At 39.9% G+C, this 21,929-nt stretch overlaps 1 protein-coding gene across 12 annotated transcripts in view; it reads right to left on the bottom strand.

Moving 5' to 3' along the window:
• Nucleotides 1–9,327, bottom strand: part of MCU (mitochondrial calcium uniporter) — a 275,222-nt gene extending 265,895 nt beyond the window's left edge. For 9 of the 12 annotated variants that reach the window (XR_004959979.1, XR_004959978.1, XR_004959983.1 and 6 more), the window contains exons 1-3: nucleotides 9,313–9,327; nucleotides 4,187–4,237; nucleotides 3,819–3,886 (exon numbers count right to left, since the gene is read on the bottom strand). The gene's annotated coding sequence lies outside the window, so the exon portion shown is untranslated. Of the gene's footprint in view, nucleotides 1–3,818; nucleotides 3,887–4,186; nucleotides 4,238–9,312 lie in introns of those variants that run through there. The other 3 variants (XM_036265017.1, XM_036265018.1, XM_036265019.1) reach the window with 1 other exon arrangement.
• Nucleotides 9,328–21,929: the final 12,602 nt, after the last annotated feature.

Genomic DNA, 21,929 nt, shown 5'->3' with positions numbered 1-21,929 from the left:
TCGAAGCCCTGGCCGGTTTGACTCAGCGGTTAGAGCGTCGGCCTGCGGTACGGAGAGACCTGGGTTCGGTTCCCGCTAAGGGCACGTACCTCGGCTGCAGTTTGTCCCCGGCCCTGGTTGGTCGCACTCGATGTGTCCCCTTCACGTCGATGTTTCTCTCTCTCTCTCCTTCCTCTCTCTCCCTCCCACTCTATCTGTACAAAAAATGGAAAAATATCCTCGGGTGAGGATATAAAAAAAAAACAAAAAAAACCTTTCGAAGACTTTTTTTAAAATTTATCTTTATTGAACGTATTACAGATGTTCCTCATTTTTCCCCTACTGACCCCCTCCTCCCCACTCCCACCCCCCTCCTGCCTCTCGCCACATTGTTTTCTGTGTCCATTGGTTATACATATATACATTTAAGTTCTATGGTTTATCCCTTCCCACCCCCCCTTCCCTTTGAGGTTTGTCAGTATATCAATCAATTTGTACTTCTTAATCCCTTCAACCATTCCCCCAATCCCCCTCCCATCTGGCAACCAATAAAATGTTCTCTGTATCTATGAGAATGCTTCTGTTCTGCCTGGTCATTTTGTTTATAGATTCCATTGTCGACAGAAATGTTTTCATTGCCATTTTGTTTGTTCATATATTTTATCTTTTTCTTCAAGAAGATCCTTCAACATTACATATAATAATGGTTTGGTGGTGATGAACTCCTTTAGCTTTTTCTTGTCTGGGAAACTCTTTATATGGCCATCGATTCTAAATGATTGCTTTGCAAGATAGAGTAATCTTGGGTATAGGTTCTTGCTTTTCATCACTCTGAATATTTCTTGCCACTCCCTTCTGGCCTACAAAGTTTCTTTTGAGAAATCAGCTGACAGTCTTATTGGCACTCCCTTGTAGGTAACTGACTGCTTTTCTCTTGCTGCTTTTAAGATTCTCTCTTTGTCTTGAACCTTTTGCATTTTGATGATGATGTGTCTTGGTATGGGCCTCTTGGGGTTCATCTTGTTTGGGACTCTCTGTGCTTCCTGGACTTGTATGTCTGTTTCTTTCACTAAGTTCGGGAAGTTTTCTGCCATTATTGTTTCAAATAGTTTTTTGATTTCTTGTTCTCTCTCTTCTCCTTCTGGCACCCCCAAGATGCGAATGTTGGCACGCTTGTAGTTGTCCCCGAGGCTCCTTACACTATTCTCATTTTTTTGGATTGTTTTTCTTTTTGCTGTTCTGACTGGGTGTTTTTTGCTGTCTTATATTCCAAATCGATGGTTTGCTTCTTGGCTTTACCTACTCTACTATTGAATCTGTGTAAATTATTCTTTATTTCAGTTAATGCCTCCTTCATTTCTGACTATGCATCCTTCATTTCTGACTGGTCCTTTTTTATGCTCTTGAGGCCCTCACTAAGTTCACTGAGATTCTCACTAAGTTCACTGAGCATCCTTATAAGCAGTATTTTGAACTCTGCATCTGTTAGGTTGCTTATCTCCATTTTGCTTAGTTCTTTTCCTGGAGTTTTGTTCTGTTCTTTCATTTGGGGCCTGTTTTAGTCTCCTCATTTTGGCTGCCTCCCTGTGTTTATTTCTATGTATTACTTAATGAGAGGTATGGGGCTAGCTGAGACCAGATGCTGCTTGTTTTTTTGTTGTTGTTTTTTGCATTTATCTTCAGATAGAGCGGGAGGGAGAGAGGGGGAAGAGAGAAAAACATTGATGTGAGAGAGACACATCAACTGGTTGCCACCCACACGACCCCAACCAGGGCGGGGACAAACTGCAACTGAGGTAGGTGCCCTTAGCGGGAACTAAACCCGGGTGTCTCTGGTCCACAGGCCAATGCTCTAACTGCTGAGCCAAACCGGCCAGGGCTAGATGCTGTTTGTTTGAAGGAATTTAGAAAACCTGAAGCAGGATCCAAGACAGGCCAATCCTATGGTAAAGCAACTGGCAACAGCTTGGGTGGGCCTGAAAGCTGGGTGGGGCAGGGCCTCAGGGAATCAGCAGAGCAGGGCAAACAGTGTGAGCCAAGTTGCTGGAGTCCCAGATATGGCGGCTGTCTGCCACCCCAGGGAAGGGCTCACCAAGGAACAAAGGCCTCTGAGAGCACCTCTGTCCAGGAGAAAGCCAGCTCTCCAGCCCTCGCTCCAATGCCAAACAACTCAGTTCCTCCCCATATGTCTCTGATGCCTTTCAAGCTGCCGCCCCCTGCTGGAGCCTGGAGGGTGTGAGTCCAAGTAAGTCCATGCACAGGCTCTACAAAAGGAGCTGCCTGGGGCTCCCTCAGCCTCAGTTCCCATTGGTTTTTCCAGCCAGAAGTTATGGGGACTCCTCTTCCTGGCACTGGAACCCTGAGCTGGGCACCTGGTATGGGACGGGGACCTCCTCAGACCTCGGGGAGGACCTTCAGAGCCAAGGTATCCTTCTAATTTTTTCTGCCACATGTGTGTGTGGGACCAGCCCACCGCGCCTCCGCCCCTCCTACCTGTCTCGATGTGGCTGCTGCTTTAATTTTGTAGTTGTAGGACTTCCATTTAGCTTGATTTCAGGCGGTTTAGAATGATGGTTGTTCTGTAGTTTAATTGTAACTTTAATGTGGTTGTGGGAGGACACGATACGGCGTTTACCTACACCACCACCTTGACCCAAAAAGGCTCTTATTTTTAAGAGAGATGTCAAAATGCAATGTCATATTATCCAATTATTCCAGAGCTACATTAGAAAAAGTACAGTTTTGGCATGCTATTAGACCCAATTGGTGATATGATTTACCAAGTTATATTTTTATCAATAGAAAAGATTCAAGCCTGTACACAGTTTATGGGTGAATAACTCACCAAACTTGTTAAAATTACTTTGCTTAAAGTCAACGTTAATTTTTACACAGGTTGTCTCACTTCAAGTATTTAACAAAGTGCAATAAAACAATAAATGGATTCTCTTTTATACTCAACCTGCAGAGGACAGTTTTAAACAGATGTCACCATGCTTGATCTAAATCAGGGAGTAATTCAAGACTGAGTTTGAGTTTAGGTACTTACTGGAAGAACCTGGCCCCAACTCACTTTTTTTTTTTTTCTTTATTGATTTGAGAGAGAGAAAGGGAGAGGGGGAGAGAGACAGAAACATCAATGAGAGAGAACATCGATTGGCCACCTCCTGCATGCCCCTCACTAGGGATTGAGCTCAAAACTTGGTCATGTGCCCTGACCAGGAATCGAACCAGGGACCTCTTGGTGCATGGGTCGACACTCAACCACTGAGCCCCATCAGCTGGGCCCCAATTCACTTTTAAAAACCAGTTTCAGCTTAACCTTTTTAAAAATGTAACACAGAATTATGCACTTGAACTGAATATTAAAAGAAATGAATGGGAAAACCAGCATACATATGAGACATTTTCAGCTCCATAGTAACTTGCTGGGCTACTCTTGGTTCCTTAACTAGGTCTTTCTGAGATTTAAGTACATGCCTTCCACTTAGTTTTCCTAAGAATATGTTATTCCAGTACCTCTAATACATCCATGAGCCATGGTATAGTATTAATCAGCTAAATAAAGAATAGAGGATTCCCTTATATTGAGTTGCTATCTCGAGATTTTAAAATGTAAAATCACAGGAAAACAAATAGTAATTTTTAAGAAAACACATAGGGTTGCAAAGTTAGAATATAAAAAGAAATAAAAGTACCATCTCAGCAGTTATTCAGATAATGGTATCAATTAAGTGCTATTGCAGAAAATCATGACCACTCCTTGATTTTAACTTCACACATGAGGTAGCCCCAAAACCAAAATGATTCACATTCAATTTATTGCTTTTGACACACACCATTTTTTATGCTGCATTTTATATTTCGATTTCCTTTTGGAGTACAGTTCCATAAAGTATACAGAGTCCTTTGGGAAAGAAAAGGTCAAATAATAATAATTTGTTGAATAAATCCAAACTTACTCAAATATTTTATGGGATTAAAAATAAGCGAGATTTTGAGATAAATAAAATGATGGTTGCTTCCTAAAACACAAGTCTACTCTAAATATATTTATCTAGAACCCTCAAAATTTAATATTATAAATTAAAACAACAATAAATCTAGAATCTGATTCAAACATATACAGTCAAACCTCGTTTCTCAAGCATCTCCCATCTCAAACAATCAGTTTTCTACCAAGTTGTTCACGGAAAAAATGTCTCACCTGTTGAACAAAACTTTGATTCTAGACCCAACAATTCTTTCATGCTGATACCTGTATGTCAGGCAACAAACAAAGGAGAGATGCAGTCAGTTTACCCCTAAACCTCATGCTGTTAACATCTCAGGAAATTGTGCTGTGAATATTTTCGTGGGGTTTTTTTCCTTTTGTTGCTGCTTATTATTATTGAATACATACAGTAAGTCACCATGGGTCCTAAGAAAGTTAGTGATAGCACAAAGTGAAAAGGAAAGTTGTGAGAATGATGGAGCTTATGATAGAGGTGTTCATATAATCTGGCTACCAAGTACAGCATGGTGAAATCAACGATTAGCACAATTTTAAAACATAAAGAGGCCATCAAGAGTGCTGATGTTGACTGACAACCCTCAGAAGAGGTGGTTGAGGGGGGAGGGAAGAGATAAACCACAGAACTTATATGCACGTACACATAACCGATGGACACAGACAACAAAGCCGGGGACAGGGTGGGAGGGATGGGAAGGAGGGTGTCAATGGGGGAAAAAAGGAGAAACATCTGTAACAAAAAAAAAAAAAGAGTGCTGATGTTGCAAAGGGTGTGAAAGTGCTCACACAAAAAAGGGTCACAGGCAATTAAAGAGGTAGAAAAATTGTTGTCGATTTGGATACACAAAAAGCTGTTAGCCAGTGATACCATTTTGAAGTCAATGATATGTGAAAAAGCAAAGATGGTTCATGCTGACCTCCTGAAAGACACCCCTGGAATGAGGGCTGAAAGTGATTCATTTAAGGCTAGTAGCGGGTGGTTGGATAAATCTAAGAAAAGAAGTGGTATTCATAGTGTAGTGAGGCATGTGGAGGCTGCTGGTTTTAACAAAGTAGCTGCTGATAATTTCGTGACAGAATTTCAATACACAGAGGCTGAGGGATTTGTTCCCCAACAAGTGTTCAGTTGTGATGAGATAGGCCTCCTGTGGAAGAAAATGCCAAAGAGAACCTAGGACCTACATAACACAGGAGGAGAAGTCATTGCTAGGACACATACCAGTGAAGGACTGGCTGACATTATTTTTGTGTGGGAATGTGAGTGTGAACTTTAAACTAAGTCTCTACTCAGCTACCATTCTGATAACCTGCATGTTTTCAAGAAAAATAATGTCATGAAAAACAAGTTGAATGTAATGTGGAGGGCTAATAGCAAAGCTTGGGTAAGCAGACAATATTTTATTGAGTGGATTCATGAAGTATTTGCCCCATGTGTGAAGAAATACCTCCAGAAAAATCAATTGCCACTCAGGGCATGCATTTCTTTTTTTTTTTTTTAATCCTCATCCAAGGATATTTTTCCATTGATATTTAGTCAGAGTGGAAGGGAGGGAGGGGGAGAAAGAGAGACAAACAATGATGTGAGACAGACACATCGACTGGTTGCCTCCCGCATAACCCCGACCAGGGCCAGGGACTAAATCTGCAACCCAGGTATGTGCCCTTGGCCAGGAATCAAACCTAACATCCTATGGTCCTCAAGCCAACACTCTAACCACTGAGAAAACCGGCCAGGGCTCAGGGCACTTCCTGTAATAGACAATGCTCCTGCCCACCGTATAGGCTTAAAGGCTAAGTTGGTGGAGGAGTACAGCTTCATCAGTTAGGTTCTTGCCACCTAACACAACTCATCTTATCCAGACCATGGACCAGTAGGTCATCTCCAATTTTAAGAAACTCTATACAAAGGCACTACTTCAGAGATGTTTTGAGGTGGCTTCTGAAACTAATTTAACCCTCAGGGAATTCTGGAAGGCACATTTTAATATCCTGACTTGCTTGAGGCTCATAGACAAAGCATGAGGGTAAGTGTCTTCCAGGATCATGCAATCAGCCTGAAAGAAATTGTGGCTTGAGTCTGTCGCTAAAGGAGACTGTGAGGGTTTTAAGGATGAGCCTGTGTCTGCTGTGGAAGATACTGTGTCTCTGAGCAAGTCCATGGGCTTGGAGGTGGATGGTGATGATGTGGAAGAATCAGTGGAGGACCACAACACTGAGCTGACTATCGAGGAACTCCAAGACCTTCAGAGGGAGCAGCAGCAGAGAGCAGCTCCTTCCTCTGAGGGGCTCTTTTCAGAGGAAGAGGAGGGAAAGAAGGATATTTCTACTTCACTAATCCAGGAAATGCTTGGGAAATGGGGAGAAATGCAAAGTTTTATTGAGAAATAACTGTATCACCCTGGCAAAGAAGTAGCAAACCATGCAATAAATTTGTTCTATGATAATGCAGTGTTTCACTTCAGGCAAGTGTTAAAACAGAGGCAAAAACAAACATCAGTGGATAGGTTTTAGTGAAACAGAGGCCCAGAGGGCCTGAAGCAAGTTATAGGGGAGCAAAGAGACAAAAGAGAGAAAGAGCCACCAAAAAACAGCTACCTGAAGTTTCTATGGAAGGGTACTTCCCTTCCAAACAATAACATCCCTCCATCCTCTCTATAATCAGTAATCAATAGATCTCAACATTAAAGGTAAGATCTAGGGTGTATGTGAATTTTCATTTACTGTACATTTCATTTCCTTTTTGTTAAATTTTCATTTACATTTCATGTCCTTTAGTTTTTAAAGTGTTTATAAACAGTACACTAGACATGTACTGTATATAACAAAGGTTAAAACGGAATCATTTACAGGTCTGAAACGGATTAAATCAATTTACCTTATTTCTTTTTTTCTTTTCTTTTTTCGGTACATGCCCCTAATGGGAACCGATCCCAGGACTCTCTAGTCCTCAGGCCGACGCTCCAACCACTGAGCCAAACCAGCCAGAGCAATTTACCTTATTTCTAATGGGGGAAAAATGATTCAGTTTTTTAACAAATTGCTTCTCCAACAGCTTTCCAGAAAGGATTAAGTTCAAGAACCGAGGATCCATTGTATTTATAATAATCTGGCTAGTTATTATACGTTCGCTGGCTTCGGTCTGAAAGCTTGTACCACTATAGAAGTAATCCAATGGTGCCCCCCCCCCTCCATCAATCTATCATAAAGAAGCACAATATACAACCAAAGCAACTCTGGCAATACCAAACTTAAAGCAATTACCTAAATGTGACTACCTAAGCATTAGGCCTTTCAACAGGTCAAAGCGTGTGTGTGTGTGTGTGTGTGTGTGTGTGTGTGTCTTTTCCCTGGCAAGCAGACAAAAGGGTACATATTCAATTAATGCTTGTCTGAGTTTCACCTATATACCAAGCGCTGTGCTAGTTGATGAGAGACAGAAAGGTAATAAGATTACAATCTTTGCCTTATCTTCCCAGTAAGATAAAGTACCACAAGTGAAACATTTATAGAGCAAGACAAGTGTCAATCTGTGACCTGAAAATAATAATATCAGAATTCAGAGAGGACAAAATAGAACAATAGTAAGGGGTTAAGAGCCAGGAAATACACAAATCAAGACTCAGACTAGGACTTCTCCTTAAATCCACCTCCATTTAAAAGAATTTTCATCCCAGGTGTAATTAACCACAAATGTAACCTAACAAGTCACTTTCCTCAGTTCCCATCAAGTCTGTTTGCGTATGTGCAGAGTGAGGATGTGAGATTCAAAAAGGAGTTGGAGGTCACAGTCTCTAACCTGAAATGGAGGTTAGAGAAGTGTTAAAACTGAAATTCAGCTATGAGAACTGCATAAACAGTTAGTATGGATATATGGGATACTGCCTTAAGTTCAGTGGAGTATTTGTGCTGAGGTAGACCTGGCAAAGTAACAGTGGGCCAGACCATGAAGAACCCAGTTAAAGAAATGGGATTTGACCCTGGACGGTTTGGCTCAGGAGTTAGAGCGTCAGCCTGTGGTCCAGAAAGACCTGGGTTTGGTTCCCGCTAAGGGCACGTACCATGGTTGCAGTTTGTCGCTGGCCCTGGTTGGGTCATGCGGGTGGCAACCACTCGATGTGTCCCTTTCACGTCAATGTTTCTCTCTCTCTCCCTCCCTCCCACTCTATCTGAACAAAAAAATGGAAAAATGTCCTCGGGTGAGGATAAAAAAAATGAAATGGGATTTGCCTCTGTGTCAGGCAACATAACCTCTGTTAAAACTGTCAGGTTAAACTGAAATGATTATCTCTGCCAAAGAACTACAATGTGTAAAGTACAGAAGGACAGCCACAAACTATAACAGACCATGACAGACTCAAGAAAACAAGATTTAATAATTCAGCATAGCTGTTGACCACCAGGAAATGCCAACAGCCAGGCTGTCATAATCAGAGATGAAACAGTTTGATTTAGCAAAGGAATTACAGAGTTCACAATGAAAAGCAGTTCCCCCTTAAAGAATCATCTGTGAAAACAGCAGCCACCTTCACTAACCACACAGAAAGGCATGCAACAAACATTTTACATTAGTCTTAGTTACAGTTGCAAGCTGGGGAGCTTCACACAAGAAAAGGAAAAATGGCTAGATGGTGCTAAAAACATTGAATAAGCCCCTGCACTTTTACTCCTATTTACTCAGTTGAATGATGTTTTAATGGGGTTGGGGAGGAGTTATGTTTTATAACTTTGCGACTACATTTACCAATTAGCTGAACTGTATAGCTTAAAACTCATTCTCCAAACTGGAAATAGATGGATTTCAAAAAACATGCCTCTCAAGCAAAAAAAATTAACCAGAACCAAAAAACTAATGCCCCCCTGGCTCTACTTTACCATACCTACTACGGCAGAAGAAAAGTGATACAAGCTGGACTTGTGATCTAGTTCAATGCAGAGTGCCATCTGCTGCACATACACAGGATGCCTCCTATGCAAGATTCAACCTTAGTGTCTATCAGGGACTTTCAGAAGAGCAAGTTGTTTGTTCACGTATTTGCCTAATTCATGTGCCTCAAACCAATATCTCCTTACAGAAGAATTTCCATTCATAGGGTTTTGAAATACTAATACTTTCCTAACAAACAGCAGTATTCGGGAGGAGAGAGAAGTAAAGGAGGAGCTGCACTTCATAATAACAAAAACACAACAAGGGGTCAAATATCTAGAGTGGATGGCAGTCCTAAAACTGTTGTATATTAGCTGTATAATTCTGACTACGTCTCTCCCATTCTGGGCCTCAATTTCAGGCATAAAATGTCAAAACTTAAATCTCTAGGAGATACCTTTCAAACTGAGTCTCATGAGGTACCATAGAATAACAGATGGAGACAGCTGTATACTCGATGGCTTCAGAACAATCACTGAAAAAACAATAAACACCTCTTCACATATTTTAAATAAACAGTTGTAAGATTTTAATTTCAAAATCTTACAACTCTAGTTCATTTACAAGTCACCATTCCCATAACACTTCTGCCCTTCAGAAATAACACTTCACTTTGTGCTTCCAGATACAAATTCAGCACATCACTTTTACCTACCCCAGAATAGCACAGAAGAACACTTTCATGAAGTACCCACATAAGGAAGACACTCACAGCCTGACAGATTCTCATAGTGGAAAATATAAAAGGCACAAATTTTAAAAGGCTACATGAATACCACACCCAGAGTCTTAAAAAAAAACAAACTATGCAAAGTCAGAAATATGTTATCAAAATATAGAGATAAAGACAACTTGAGAAGTCTTTAAATTGTTTGAGAGAGAGGGAAATACAATCAGATTTTTGGGTAGCCTTATGTTTTTAAGAGAACAGAACACATAACTGGAGGCTATGAAACATGCAAATCTAAATTGAACTGTGAAGAAGCTAGGCTCTCACCCAAAAGCTTCAGCAAAGCAACATGTCAGTATGCCAAATATGAAGTGCAATTTTCTCACAAGAATAAGAATAGTGTCCATACCTATGACTAGTAATGACAATACCATCTTGCATTTACAGAGCATTAATTCTTTTCCAAGCTCAGACACTTAATTTTATGCTGTCATCAGTCTTGGGGTATCCTCTCTGAGAATCTCCAATTCAGTTTCCTCTCAGCAGCCATGTAACCAAAACAAGACAGGTGGATGGATGTATTTGTGGAGGGCTGGAGGTAGTAGTTTCTTCTATCGGGCTGTCTGCAGTGATTCTCTCATTACCACACTACAAGACTTAGCCCCAAGAACTAAAACCTACCTACACTCTTTCTCTCCGTGTTGGCCAGAGACCAACACATATGGTTCTAGAAAGTGCAAGGGAAGAGAATCTGCAGACTTGTTAAGTCTAGAACTCCATGGCAAGTTGATCTCTTGCAACTGAAAAAAAAATCACACACACACACACATACACACACACACACACCCAAGGCTGTTCAAAAAGAAAGTCTCGACCATTGCCAGCCAATGAAAACCAGCAATAACTGGCTAAGGCAACCACCAAATCCCTGACTCTCTGAACAACTTGTCATATCGCTTCCCCTCTGCCTGCTGCCCACCCTTCCTTCTTCAGGCACGCGGAGCAAGTTTATAACGCAGCCGTCCAAAAGGACCACCGGGGACCTTGAAGGACCTGAGGGGATGGAGCTTGCCTCCTGAAGCAATGCAGCATCCATCGCAAGGGCGCTGTTCCCCGTGCCCACGCACGCAGGAAGTCACCGAGGGGATAAAGTTTTATTTTCCTTCTTGCCCATTCCCAAAGGGCCGAGAGAGGAGAGGGAGCGACCCCGCTGGGGTGCTGGGCGCTCTCCGGGGACAGTTCCCGAAGCACGGCACTGCCCCTCTCGGACATATACACAAGGCAGCCGCGGCAACTCAGGACACCCAAACCCGCCCATGGAGGAGGAAAAGGGGACAACTTGCACGGGGCTCAGTTCGGCAGCAAAGGGGCAGAGCTGTTAAAGCGGGAGGGAGGGACCGAGATCCGGGGCGGGTCAGTGAGAGGTTCAAGTCCTGTGCCTTCCCCGCCCTGGTGTCCCTGGTCCTGCGGGAACATCCCCGCCGTCGCCCCTCCTCCTCTCGGCTCCCTCCGCTCTCCCTCCCTTCCTGGTCGCCGCCGCAGGCGCCTGAAGGGCACGGCGGTCCCTCGCTGCCCGGCAACCTCGGGAGCGGCCGCGAGTTGAGGTAACTCGCCCGCTGCCCGGGCGGCCTGCCTGCCCGCGGCTCCCACACACCAGCACCGCCCCGCCCTCCCTAGAGCCGCCGGGCGCGCTCACTCACCGTCCGGTGGTGCTGCTGCTGCCGGTGGCGGCTGACGCCCAGCCCGGGGAAGCAGCCGGCAGTCAGCGCTCCGCAGCCGCCGGCGCCCGCGCCGCCGCCCCGGGAGGAGAGGAGCAGCAGGAGCGATCTACCTGCGGCGGCCGCCATCTCTCAACTGGAAACGGCGCCGACCCAGGCAGCGCAGCGGACGGCAGGGGCGGAGCTAAGGCCCGCCATTCACCGGAGCCGGACCAACTGCAGGCCTTGACTGAGTTGATGAGGCGGGGCTTCTTGCAAGGTCCAATCGACAGGCGGGAGAACCACACTGCCTGTCACTTCCAGAGTTACCTATTGTGGGACATAGTCAATTACGGGCAAATTCTAGGGAACTGATAATTGGCGCCTCAGCCCCTCGGAATAGCAATAGAGATGGCATATTCGATTCGGCTAATCTGTACCAAGGATAGAGCTATGATAAGGGTCACTGGGAAAACAGATATTTGTGCAAAGCATTGTACTCCGTGAGTGTTCTAAGTTGGCAAAATAGGCACCAAATTAATAATCATTAACTAGATATGCTTGGAACTCTCAACGACATGCCCAGAATTATTATTCATAACATGGCATTTAGATATGCTGAAATTAACCCTACATCATAGGGTGATCTAATGACTATTAGAAGTAGCCTAGTATAGGAAGGGTAGAATGAGATAGCAAAGTCCCAGAATGAGTACATGCCATTGGAATGAATTAACAGAACTGTATATATTTCAAATACTCAATGCATTCTTACAGCACTTTTATATTGATATTCTTACACTCTTAAGAAACAATACTTTCTATTGTCTTACCATCTTTGACCTGTGTGCACTTATTAAACTATAAAACCAGAACATGTTGGTAATGTAATAAAAATCATATAAAGGTTATTTTAATGAGTTTTCATAATTTAGCTAAACTAGGCATTAGAAAACACTTTCGAATAACTCTTGATCAATTTCTCTTGAAAAATACTTCTTTCCACAAGAAACAGTTTCATACTAGGAGCTCATTAAAGACTGTAAAAGAAAGATTTAGGGTTCCTGAATTTCCTTAGAAGAGAATTTTTTCTTACAGTGTGCTTATTGTAATGAGCTGGTTAATTCTCACACCTTTTAAAATATGGAGCAGGAAAACAGTTTGGTAAGCAAATAAAATTATTATTCTTAATTTTGGAAAACATTTTTGAAGAGTAGCCTTAGGTAATAAACAATGAAAACACACAAACACAATTTTATTGCATCACTTGTTCTAATAATATTCTTTAAAGCTTGACTGAAATGCTAGGATTTTTTTTTTTTACCAAGAATAGATAAATAATGAAGTGGAGCTTTTGATTAGCTTAATCTTTCCACCCTACACCAGAACAGTGAGATGATTGGCTTCCTCAGGAGAAACTATCATGCCACTCACTCAAAAGGCATTTATTGCCCAACAGTGGAACCTGAGAGTTTAGGAATGAGGTAAACCACCCATTTAACAGCTGTACACACTAATCTTATTAGCCATGACATTCCTGAAACAACTTCACTTACAATCATTTTCCACCCATCTATATTTATCCCATCTGTATTTTAGGTATTTACCCATGGGCCATTTCCTTCTCTCTCTCTCTCTCTCTCTCTCTCTCTCTCTCTCTCTCTCTCTTTCTCTCTCTCCCATTCCTTCACACCTTCTTATTAGGATTACAGTTTTGTTTTTATTTCCTGTGCCTTTGTTAAATATGGCTACGAATCAGGATTGTGCCCTCATCTCCATCTTATCCTTTCAGAAGTTCTATTGGAATTGCCTTTCCTCTATTTTTCCAAGTATAAAAACCAAACATGCATCCTGTAGTACTGAGATTTAATTCTGCACATTTGCAAAAGAACCACAATAAATAGGATTTTTTTAAGTGTATAAACCTGAAACCTGAGGGATTACCAAAACCTTTTTCTTATCTATTTACCAAAATGTGTCATTTTTTATCTACAAAGATAAAACCACTAGTGCACCACAGGTAGGCTATGTAATTTGAGGATCCATTGACTAAATTGAGTTCTAATAACCCAGGGCTATATTATCTCTGTATAGAGATTTTTCCCTAGATGCAAAGGACATATCTTACAACAGCTGGTTGGACAGGCCCCAGAAGGAGAAAGTGTAGATAGCCCAACAGAAAGTCATTCTTATACCTTAAAAAAAATATATATGAAGGGAAACTATATATGATGGGAAAAGGAATTAATATGTATCGACTACCTGCTATGTCTAACACTGTGCTGATCACTTTAGAGGTATTAAATTTATAAGAAATGACAAAGTAACCAAAAAAAAGAAAAAATTTTAAAACATCATAACTTTTGAAAATAAAATGTTGAGCCCTGGCCAGTTTGGCTCAGAGGTTAGAGCGTTGGTCTGCGCTCCAGAGAGACCTGGGATCGGTTCCTACTAAGGGCATGTACCTCGGTTGCAGTTTGTCCCTGGCCCTGGTTGGTCATGCGGGTGGCGGCCACTCGATGTGTCCCTTTCACGTCGATGTTTCTCTCTCTCTCTCTTCCTCTCTCTCTCTTCCTCTCTCTCCCTCCCACTCTACCTGAACAAAAGATGGAAAAATGTCCTCAGGTGAGGATAAAAATAAAAATAAAAAAGAAAGAAAGTAAAATGTTGAAGAAAACTTAAATATCTTCCATTAGGGAATTGGTTAGAGAATAATCCGATGGCAGAATATATGCAACCATTAAAAAAAATGAATTGTCAAATGTTGTAATAACTATGAATGGTATCAGATGGGTACTAAGTACTAGACTTATCCAGTTGATCACTTCACAAGTTATATAAATGTCTAATCATTGTTATATGCCTGAAACTAAAATAATATTATATGTGAACTGTAATTGAAAAATTAAAAAATAAAATAAGAAAGAATGATCCCATCTCTACTTTTTTAAAAAAGTGATAATACAGCATAGATGGTCCTTTACAAGGTTTTATATATACATATATAATTTAGATAGATAGATAGTGATTTCTGGAAGAATAAAAAAGAAAACACATTAACTCTGGGGATTTTTAAGGAATAGCTACCTTTTTGAATGGTTTAACTTTTCCCCACCTGCCTGTTATTTTTATAATTGTAAAAACATGGTCATTGAAACCTACATGGCTACAGAATTGTTTTCTGTGCCAGTCCTTAAAACAGGCAGATCTTTTTTTCAGCTAAAACTAATCAGAACAGATTTCTTGGAGCATGAAATCCTAACTAGGTTCCTTACTAAAATATGCACTGAAATCAGCTTCCAAGTATGACTCAACTCAATGGAGTATTTGCCTAAGCATCCCAGAATAACCGAGTAGGTGATGCACATGGTTCATTGACATGAGCAAGAAAACATGAAAGGGGGCTGCTTTAGGTCTGGGAACTGTATTTCATGGTTCACTGATAATGTGAATTATTATCCAAGTAAGATCAGGAATTCTTAAAGATCAAGAAAAAGTATATGAAGAAGAAAAGCAAGAGGAAAGGGTTTAGCCTTCAAATATTTATCATGAACCACAGGCTAGATCTGTTTTCCAGCTGTTTGCCTTCACTATTTTTCCAGATGTGATCATTCCTATTTCTCTACACCTACTCATCTGCAGTTATCTCCTCAAACTACCACTCATTTTTCCATGAATTTCTAGTTTCTGTGATCTTTTATGTCCTTTTCCTGTCAGCTTCTGTGGATCATGAATATTTCTAGTAAATGTAGCCAAGAAGGGTTCAAATATTCTTAAGCATATCTTTTCCTGTCTATACCTATATCTAGTCTCACTTCATTAAACATGCACAAAAACACACACTTTTTCCTTCCTCATTTTGTTTCTCTCCTGGATCATTAACATACTTTACACACATAATTTACTAGATATATTTACATACTCCCTCTTAAAATTTTTGTGAGACAGGATTTTCCTGCCCTGTCCTCCAAAGGATGGCTGACTCCATATTCATTTTATAACTCAGTGACCCTGCAATCTAACATTCTTTTAGGTCAGGAACATCCAGTGTGCAAGTTTTGCCTGTCAAGAACACAACACCAGGAAAACATTGAGTTGAGAAGGGCAGGGCTTGTTCAAATAAGACTGTCTTTGTCCATGTTTCTCAGAATCAAAAAGGTTGGCAGCAAACTTTAATGCTGTCGTTTTTGTGTTAGATTTGCTTGTGGCCTCCTATGGCCGTTGCTATTTACTAGACCTTTGGAGTCAGGAAGTCTTTAGTCTCTATCTGAAGTGACTCAAAGGGGCAGGACACTAATTTTGCACTCAAATAAAACCACACCGCCTAAGTGCATAGAAATTCAGTATACATTCTTATGGAACCCAACACCATCTATTCTAAAATACTCAAAAGTGCCAAAAAATCATAAGAACTTTAACAAGCCTGAACTATAACAAAATGTCAAATCATTTGGCATTTGCTCCCCTCTCTCAGCACTTTCCAGGTATTTATTACCCATACCCTGAACATGCCCTGGCCTTCCAAACTCCAAGTACTCTTACTGCTCCTATAAGCACCTGTTCTTCCTTTTGAAGACCAATTCAGCCTCCTCTGAGAGTGGATGTACAAGTAAAATTACACTCTCAATTTATTGTTTGACATTTTCTTAGGGAGTCATATATATTTTGATCCTTATCCAAAACATGAATGTGAGAGTAAAACACCAAAAGGGGATCAAATCTGCAACCTGGGTATGTGCCTTGACCCACAATCAAACCGGCCACCTCTTGGTGTACAGGACAATACTCCAATCAACTGAGCCACACCAGCCAGAGCTGTTATTTGACTTTCTATCATAGTGCTTTGGTACTTGATGTGCGCTGTTCTGACAATAAAGTCAACCACACCCCTTCGTTATCAGACCTATTTGATGAGATTAATCTGGCTGGCTGGGCCACAGTCCCCTTCTTTTATCTTCTATGGGTATTTTCTATCAAAATTATTTATGTTACTGTCTTTCTCCTACAGAGCTCTTCCAGGTTAAAGTTGCCAATCTGGCAAATTAATTTTGTTTCTAATTTTTATTAATTTATTTTTGTTATAGATGTTTCTCCTTCCGCCCCCCCCCCGACTCCCCGCCCCCAGCATTGTTGTCTATGTCCATTGGTTATGCATACATACATATAAGTTCTTTGGTTTATCTCATCCATCTCCCCCACCCCCACCCCTCTACTCTGAGGTCTGTCAGTCTAAACCATACTTCTTTCTATGTCTCTGAGTCTTTCATTCATCAGCCCACCTTGTTCATTATATTCCACAAATAAGTGAGATCATGTGGTAGGGCAAATTAATTTAAGCTAACCTTGGATGATGACAAGTACTTCTTGGACTGCCTCTTCTAATCAACATTGCTCAAATTTCAGCTCCTCAAAAACTGAACTAATTGAGTGTCAAATGCTATATTCGTGCACCATTTTGTTATGATATATATAATCATCAGTGCTTATTTATATATGAACACTTAAAGAGTGGGCTATGGGTTGCACTTGATGAAAAGCAGAGGGTGGAGGAAACTGTGGGTGTGTGACAGTCATTGCCAGTTAACAACAGGTGCAAATGCTCCTCCTTAAATATAGCCATTGCACTTGGCATGTTTCTCTCAGTTCTCACTTATGGCAACACTGCTGATTTGGAAAAGACCAAGGAAAGGATGACAGAAAGGGTCACATTTATTAAAAAGCAGAGAGAAACAGAGTTTTGTTCTCTTAAATAAAAACTAGCCTAAAGAATAAAAAGTAGCATGAGTCTTGAAAAGTGTAAAGGCAGCTTATAAGAGTGAAAGGGAGAAGGAAATTATTCAAAAAGGTAATAGTCATTAAAAAATCATTCTTTTTATTGAATTTATTGATATAGGTTTCAGATAAACAATTCTGTAACACATCATCTGTATATTGTATTGCGTGTTCAGCACTCCAAATAAACTATTCTTTTTTTTATTCTTAAAAACAGTTTATTTTTTTAATTAATTTGTTTTTGTTACAGATGTTTCTCATTTTCCCCCCATTGACACCCTCCTCCCCTTCCTCCCTGCCCTATCCCCAGCTTTGTTGTCTATGTTCATTGGTCATGCATACATGCATGTAAGTTCTGTGGTTTATCTCTTCCCCCACAAACACCCCTCCTCTGAGGCTTTTCAGCCTGTACCCCACCTCCATGTTTCTGGGTTAATTTCGTTCAGCAGTTTGTTTAGTTCATTATATTCCACAAATAAGTGAGATCATGTGATATTTGTCTTTCTCTGCTTGACTTGTTTCGCTTAGCATAATAGTCTCCAGGTCCTTCCATGCCATCTCAAAGGATAAGAGATCTTTCTTTCTTACAGCTGCATAGTACTCCATTGGATACATGTACCACAGCTTTTTAATCCACTCATCTACTGATGGACACTTGGGTTGTTTCCAGATCTTAGCTATTGTAAATAGTGCTGCTATGAACATAAGGGTACATATATTCTTTCTGATTGGTGTTTCAGGTTTCTTGGGGTATATTCCTAGAAGTGGGATCACTGGGTCAAATGGCAGTTCAATTTTTAACTTTTTGAGGTAACACCATAGTGTTTTCCACAGTGGCTGCACCAGTCTGCATTCCCACCAGCAGTGCACTAGAGTCCCCTTTTCTCCACACCTTCGCCAACACTTGTTGTTTGATGATTTTTTTGATGGCGGCCATTCTGACAGGTGTGAGGTGATACCTCATTGTTGTTTTAATTTGCATGTCTCTGATGATTAGTGATGTTGAGCATTTCTTCATATGTCTCTTGGCCATTTGTATGTACTGTTTGGAGCGGTGTTTCTTTAGGTCCTCTGCCCATTTTTTAATTGGGTTCTTTGTCTTCCTTTTGTTGAGTTGTATGAGTACTCTATATTATTTGGAAATTAACCCCTTATCTGATGCATCATTGACGATTATGCTCTCCCATATAGTGGGTAGCCTTTCCATTTTGATGGTTGTTTCTTTTGCTGTGCAGAAGCTTTTTAATTTGATGTAGTCCCATGTGTTCATTTTTTCCTTTGTTTCTGTTGCCTTAGGTGTTGTATCAGTGAAATTCTGCTGCATAGGATGTCTGAGATTTTGTTGCCTACATTTTCTTCTAGAATTTTTATGGATTCACGAGTTACATTTAAGTCTTTTATCCATTTTGAGTTTATTCTTGTGTATGGTGTAAGTTGGTGTTCTGGCTTCATTTTTTTGCAGGTAGCTGTCAAATAAACTATTCTTAATTAGACATTTTAAAAGCCATTCCAACTGCCAAAACTTGGGAACAAAATTATTTAAAATTTGGGTGAAGACTCAGAAAATAATTGCTATTAATTGAGAGTTGGGATAAGAGTAGGGGATAAGACCTGGATGAATATAATTTATTTTATTTATTCATTCAATCAGCCAGTCAAAATAAAAATATATGAAATTTGAATTATGTACCAAGCAATATACCCTAGGAGAAATTATTCCAAAATTCGCATTTTATGTATAATGTTTTTCTTTTTCCAAAATTCTCGTTTATCTATCATTTGTCTATCATAACCTTGAAATTGGAATAATTCTTCCCATAACTTTTCAGTCCAACATTTATATATTATTCAAAAAAATTATATGAAAGATCCCTTGAATTATCTTGGAGCATCAATGTAACAAATTTAAAACATACTACTAATGTAATAACCACTCCATCCATATGAAAAAAATTATAGTTTTTTGCTGTCACTGTGTAATAGGGTACAATTCTATTTAAATAGTTTCAAACTATTTCATCACCTAGAGTGTAAACGAAATTTCAGTCTCAGAGAATTATAAGGAGACATTGTGTTCCTTTCTACATGCCTTACTTTACTAAAATGTACATATTAGCTTGAAACAGGGTTCTTTGGCTTATCCAGCACCAGAAGGAATAACTTATTTAATGGATTTATATATATACAGCTATCTATAGATGCTACCCCTCTAAGATCCTGCAGCAATTAAATCTATTATCTATTCAATCAAAACATAATTATTATCATGAAGAGGAAAATTCCACTTACTACTGCTAAATTATAAACCAAGATCTCATGTAAAATGGTCCTAACTCAGAATCCTGAGTTAATTTACAAATATCATTATTATTAATTCCCATAATGTAGAACTCACTTAAGAGGATTTGAGAAAGATTATAAAGATTTAGTGGTTCTTTTAAAATTGGACTTTGCTACTTTTTTGTCAATTTTGTGTTTGAGACAGTGAAAAAATATAAACATAGACAAATAACTTCCTGATTGCCAACATGGGTCTTTCTCCCAGAAATACTCCTAGGAAATGAATGAACCTTGTTAAATTAATTTTACATATAGGTTAATAGGAAGCAGGTCAATTATGAAAAGTAAAAACCTAGTCAGTCAGTTCTGGAATGCATTCTTTAAGATTGTAATTCTTTTTTTTTTTTTTAATCCTCACCTGAGGATATTTTTCCATTGATTTTCAGATAGAGAGGGAGGAAGGTAGGGAGGGGGAGAGAGAGAGACAGAGAGAGAGAAACATCAATGTGAGAGAGACACATCAACTGGTTGTCTCCCAAACAACCCTGATCAGGGCTGCGGACCAAACTGCAACCGAGGTACATGCCCTTGACTGGAATTGAACTCAAAACTCTGGTCCACAGGCTGATGCTCTAACCACTGAGCAAAACTGGCCAGGACAGGATTGTAATTCCTAATCTTTGTTCCGTTTAGGCAGATAAATTTTTAACACATGCTCATGACAAACAATAGCTTAGTAAAATCATCCGAATGAGTAAAATGAACTTTGGCTTACACACCAATTTCAAAGTATGTTCGTTGTAATAACTACTTTATACCCAGATAGCTCCTTATATTAAAGGATATAAACTATTTCTTAAATATAATAGAAGAGGTTACGTGTTTTGTCTAAGTCACACAGATTGCATAGTAGTTTGACCTAGGTTTAAAATCCAGGTCTCCAAAACCACTCTAATACACTTTACACTATGTCGCAGAAAGACTATGGCAATGCTTTAATTTTCACCTTTGAGACAATTTCTAGACAAACTCTAGGCTACTTGGTGGATTTTGAGGACTGGATGCAGGAATATTTGTTCTGCATCCCTATTTTTCTTGTATGTTTCTCCAGCAAGGAAGAAGTGCATTTCCTCCAAAGTGACTGTGCGCCACATGCCTGTCAGTTTGGGATTCACCAAGGGTACTATAAGTCAAATTAATGGTTGCAGGCAGAGTCCTAAAGTGAGGACTGTGAGATGACTTGCTATAAAAAGATTTCCTGTACTTCGTAAAACAAGGTAGAGGACACTAGTAAATGAACTGAGCTAAAACTTTAGATATTAGTACAGCCTAATATGAGATATTTAGAGAGCCTTTAAAATTTTAGGTGAAAAACAATCAAGTATTATTTTCAGTTTACTTATTTCCTAGAAAGTTTACAATTAATTGAGCATTCACTAACTACTACCAATTCACAAGTTGTTACACTAAACATAGATTCTAACTCAACCCCTACCCAGTGGAATATTATTTTAGTGATTTAGTGATAAAATTATCAAAATAATTAATAGTTAGTCCCTATGGACCTACATCTAGAGAACTTCAAGTAAAGCCTCTGCTGTCTCTAACCAGTCATTTAATAAATGTGTGAATAGTCTCCATTACACACCAAGCTGATTGTTAGGCACTGTAGTGCCTTCTCCATAGTAAAAGGCCAATATCATTCAATAATGATTCAAGAATATGAGTGAAGGAAACAGAAAAAGTTAAAGCCATGGTATTTACCCAAAAGGAGCTGACCATTTACTACACTGAAACACACCAAAGAAATTAATGTATCAAAGAAAAGAAATTATTTTAAAAACACAAAACCTCGCCCTGGCCGGTTTGGCTCAGCACTTAGAGTGTCAGCTCTCAGACCAAAGAGTCGCGGATTCAATTCCCATCAAGGGCATGTACCTCAACTGTGGTTTGGTCCCGGGCCCTGGTTGGGGTTGTGTGGGAGGAAGCCAGTCGATGTGTCTCTCTGGCATTGATGTTCTCTCTCTCTCTCTATCTCTCTCTCTCTCTCTGTCTCTCTCTGTCTCTCTCTCTTTCCCTCCCACTCTATCTGAAGATAAATGGAAAAAAATATCCTGGGTAAGGATTAAAAAAAACACACACACAAAATCTCCTGTTTATTTCTATTTTTGTCATAATTCTGTCATCTATGAGCTCACTGTGATTATATTTGAGCTAATAGTCTAAGGTTGTATAGGATTTATTCTGAGATCCTCACTATGTCCTGAACTGTATGAGAAGTAGTACAAAGAAATATGTTAAATGTGCGGACTCTGGCATCAGATATCCTGGATTCATAGCTTGGCCTCGCTACTTACCAGCTAATAGATCCTTTAGCAAGTTACCTCTCAAAATCACATTTTCTCACCTGAAACATGAGGGCTAGTATAGTATTTTCCTCAGAGAGATGTTGTGAGGATTAAACAAGATGTTATAATGTAATATTTATATAGCATACAGCACAACACCTTGGTAATAACTAGCACTCAATATTATCACTAACAGTATTTCTTTCTTTTAAATTAAAAAAGAATATAAAATCTAGACTTAATTAAC

Source organism: Molossus molossus, unplaced genomic scaffold, assembly GCF_014108415.1.
Source record: "Molossus molossus isolate mMolMol1 unplaced genomic scaffold, mMolMol1.p scaffold_m16_p_17, whole genome shotgun sequence".
In the NCBI taxonomy this organism is placed as follows: domain Eukaryota; kingdom Metazoa; phylum Chordata; class Mammalia; order Chiroptera; family Molossidae; genus Molossus; species Molossus molossus.
Note: the sequence above shows the minus strand (reverse complement) of the source record. Positions and strands in the feature narration are given on the sequence as shown.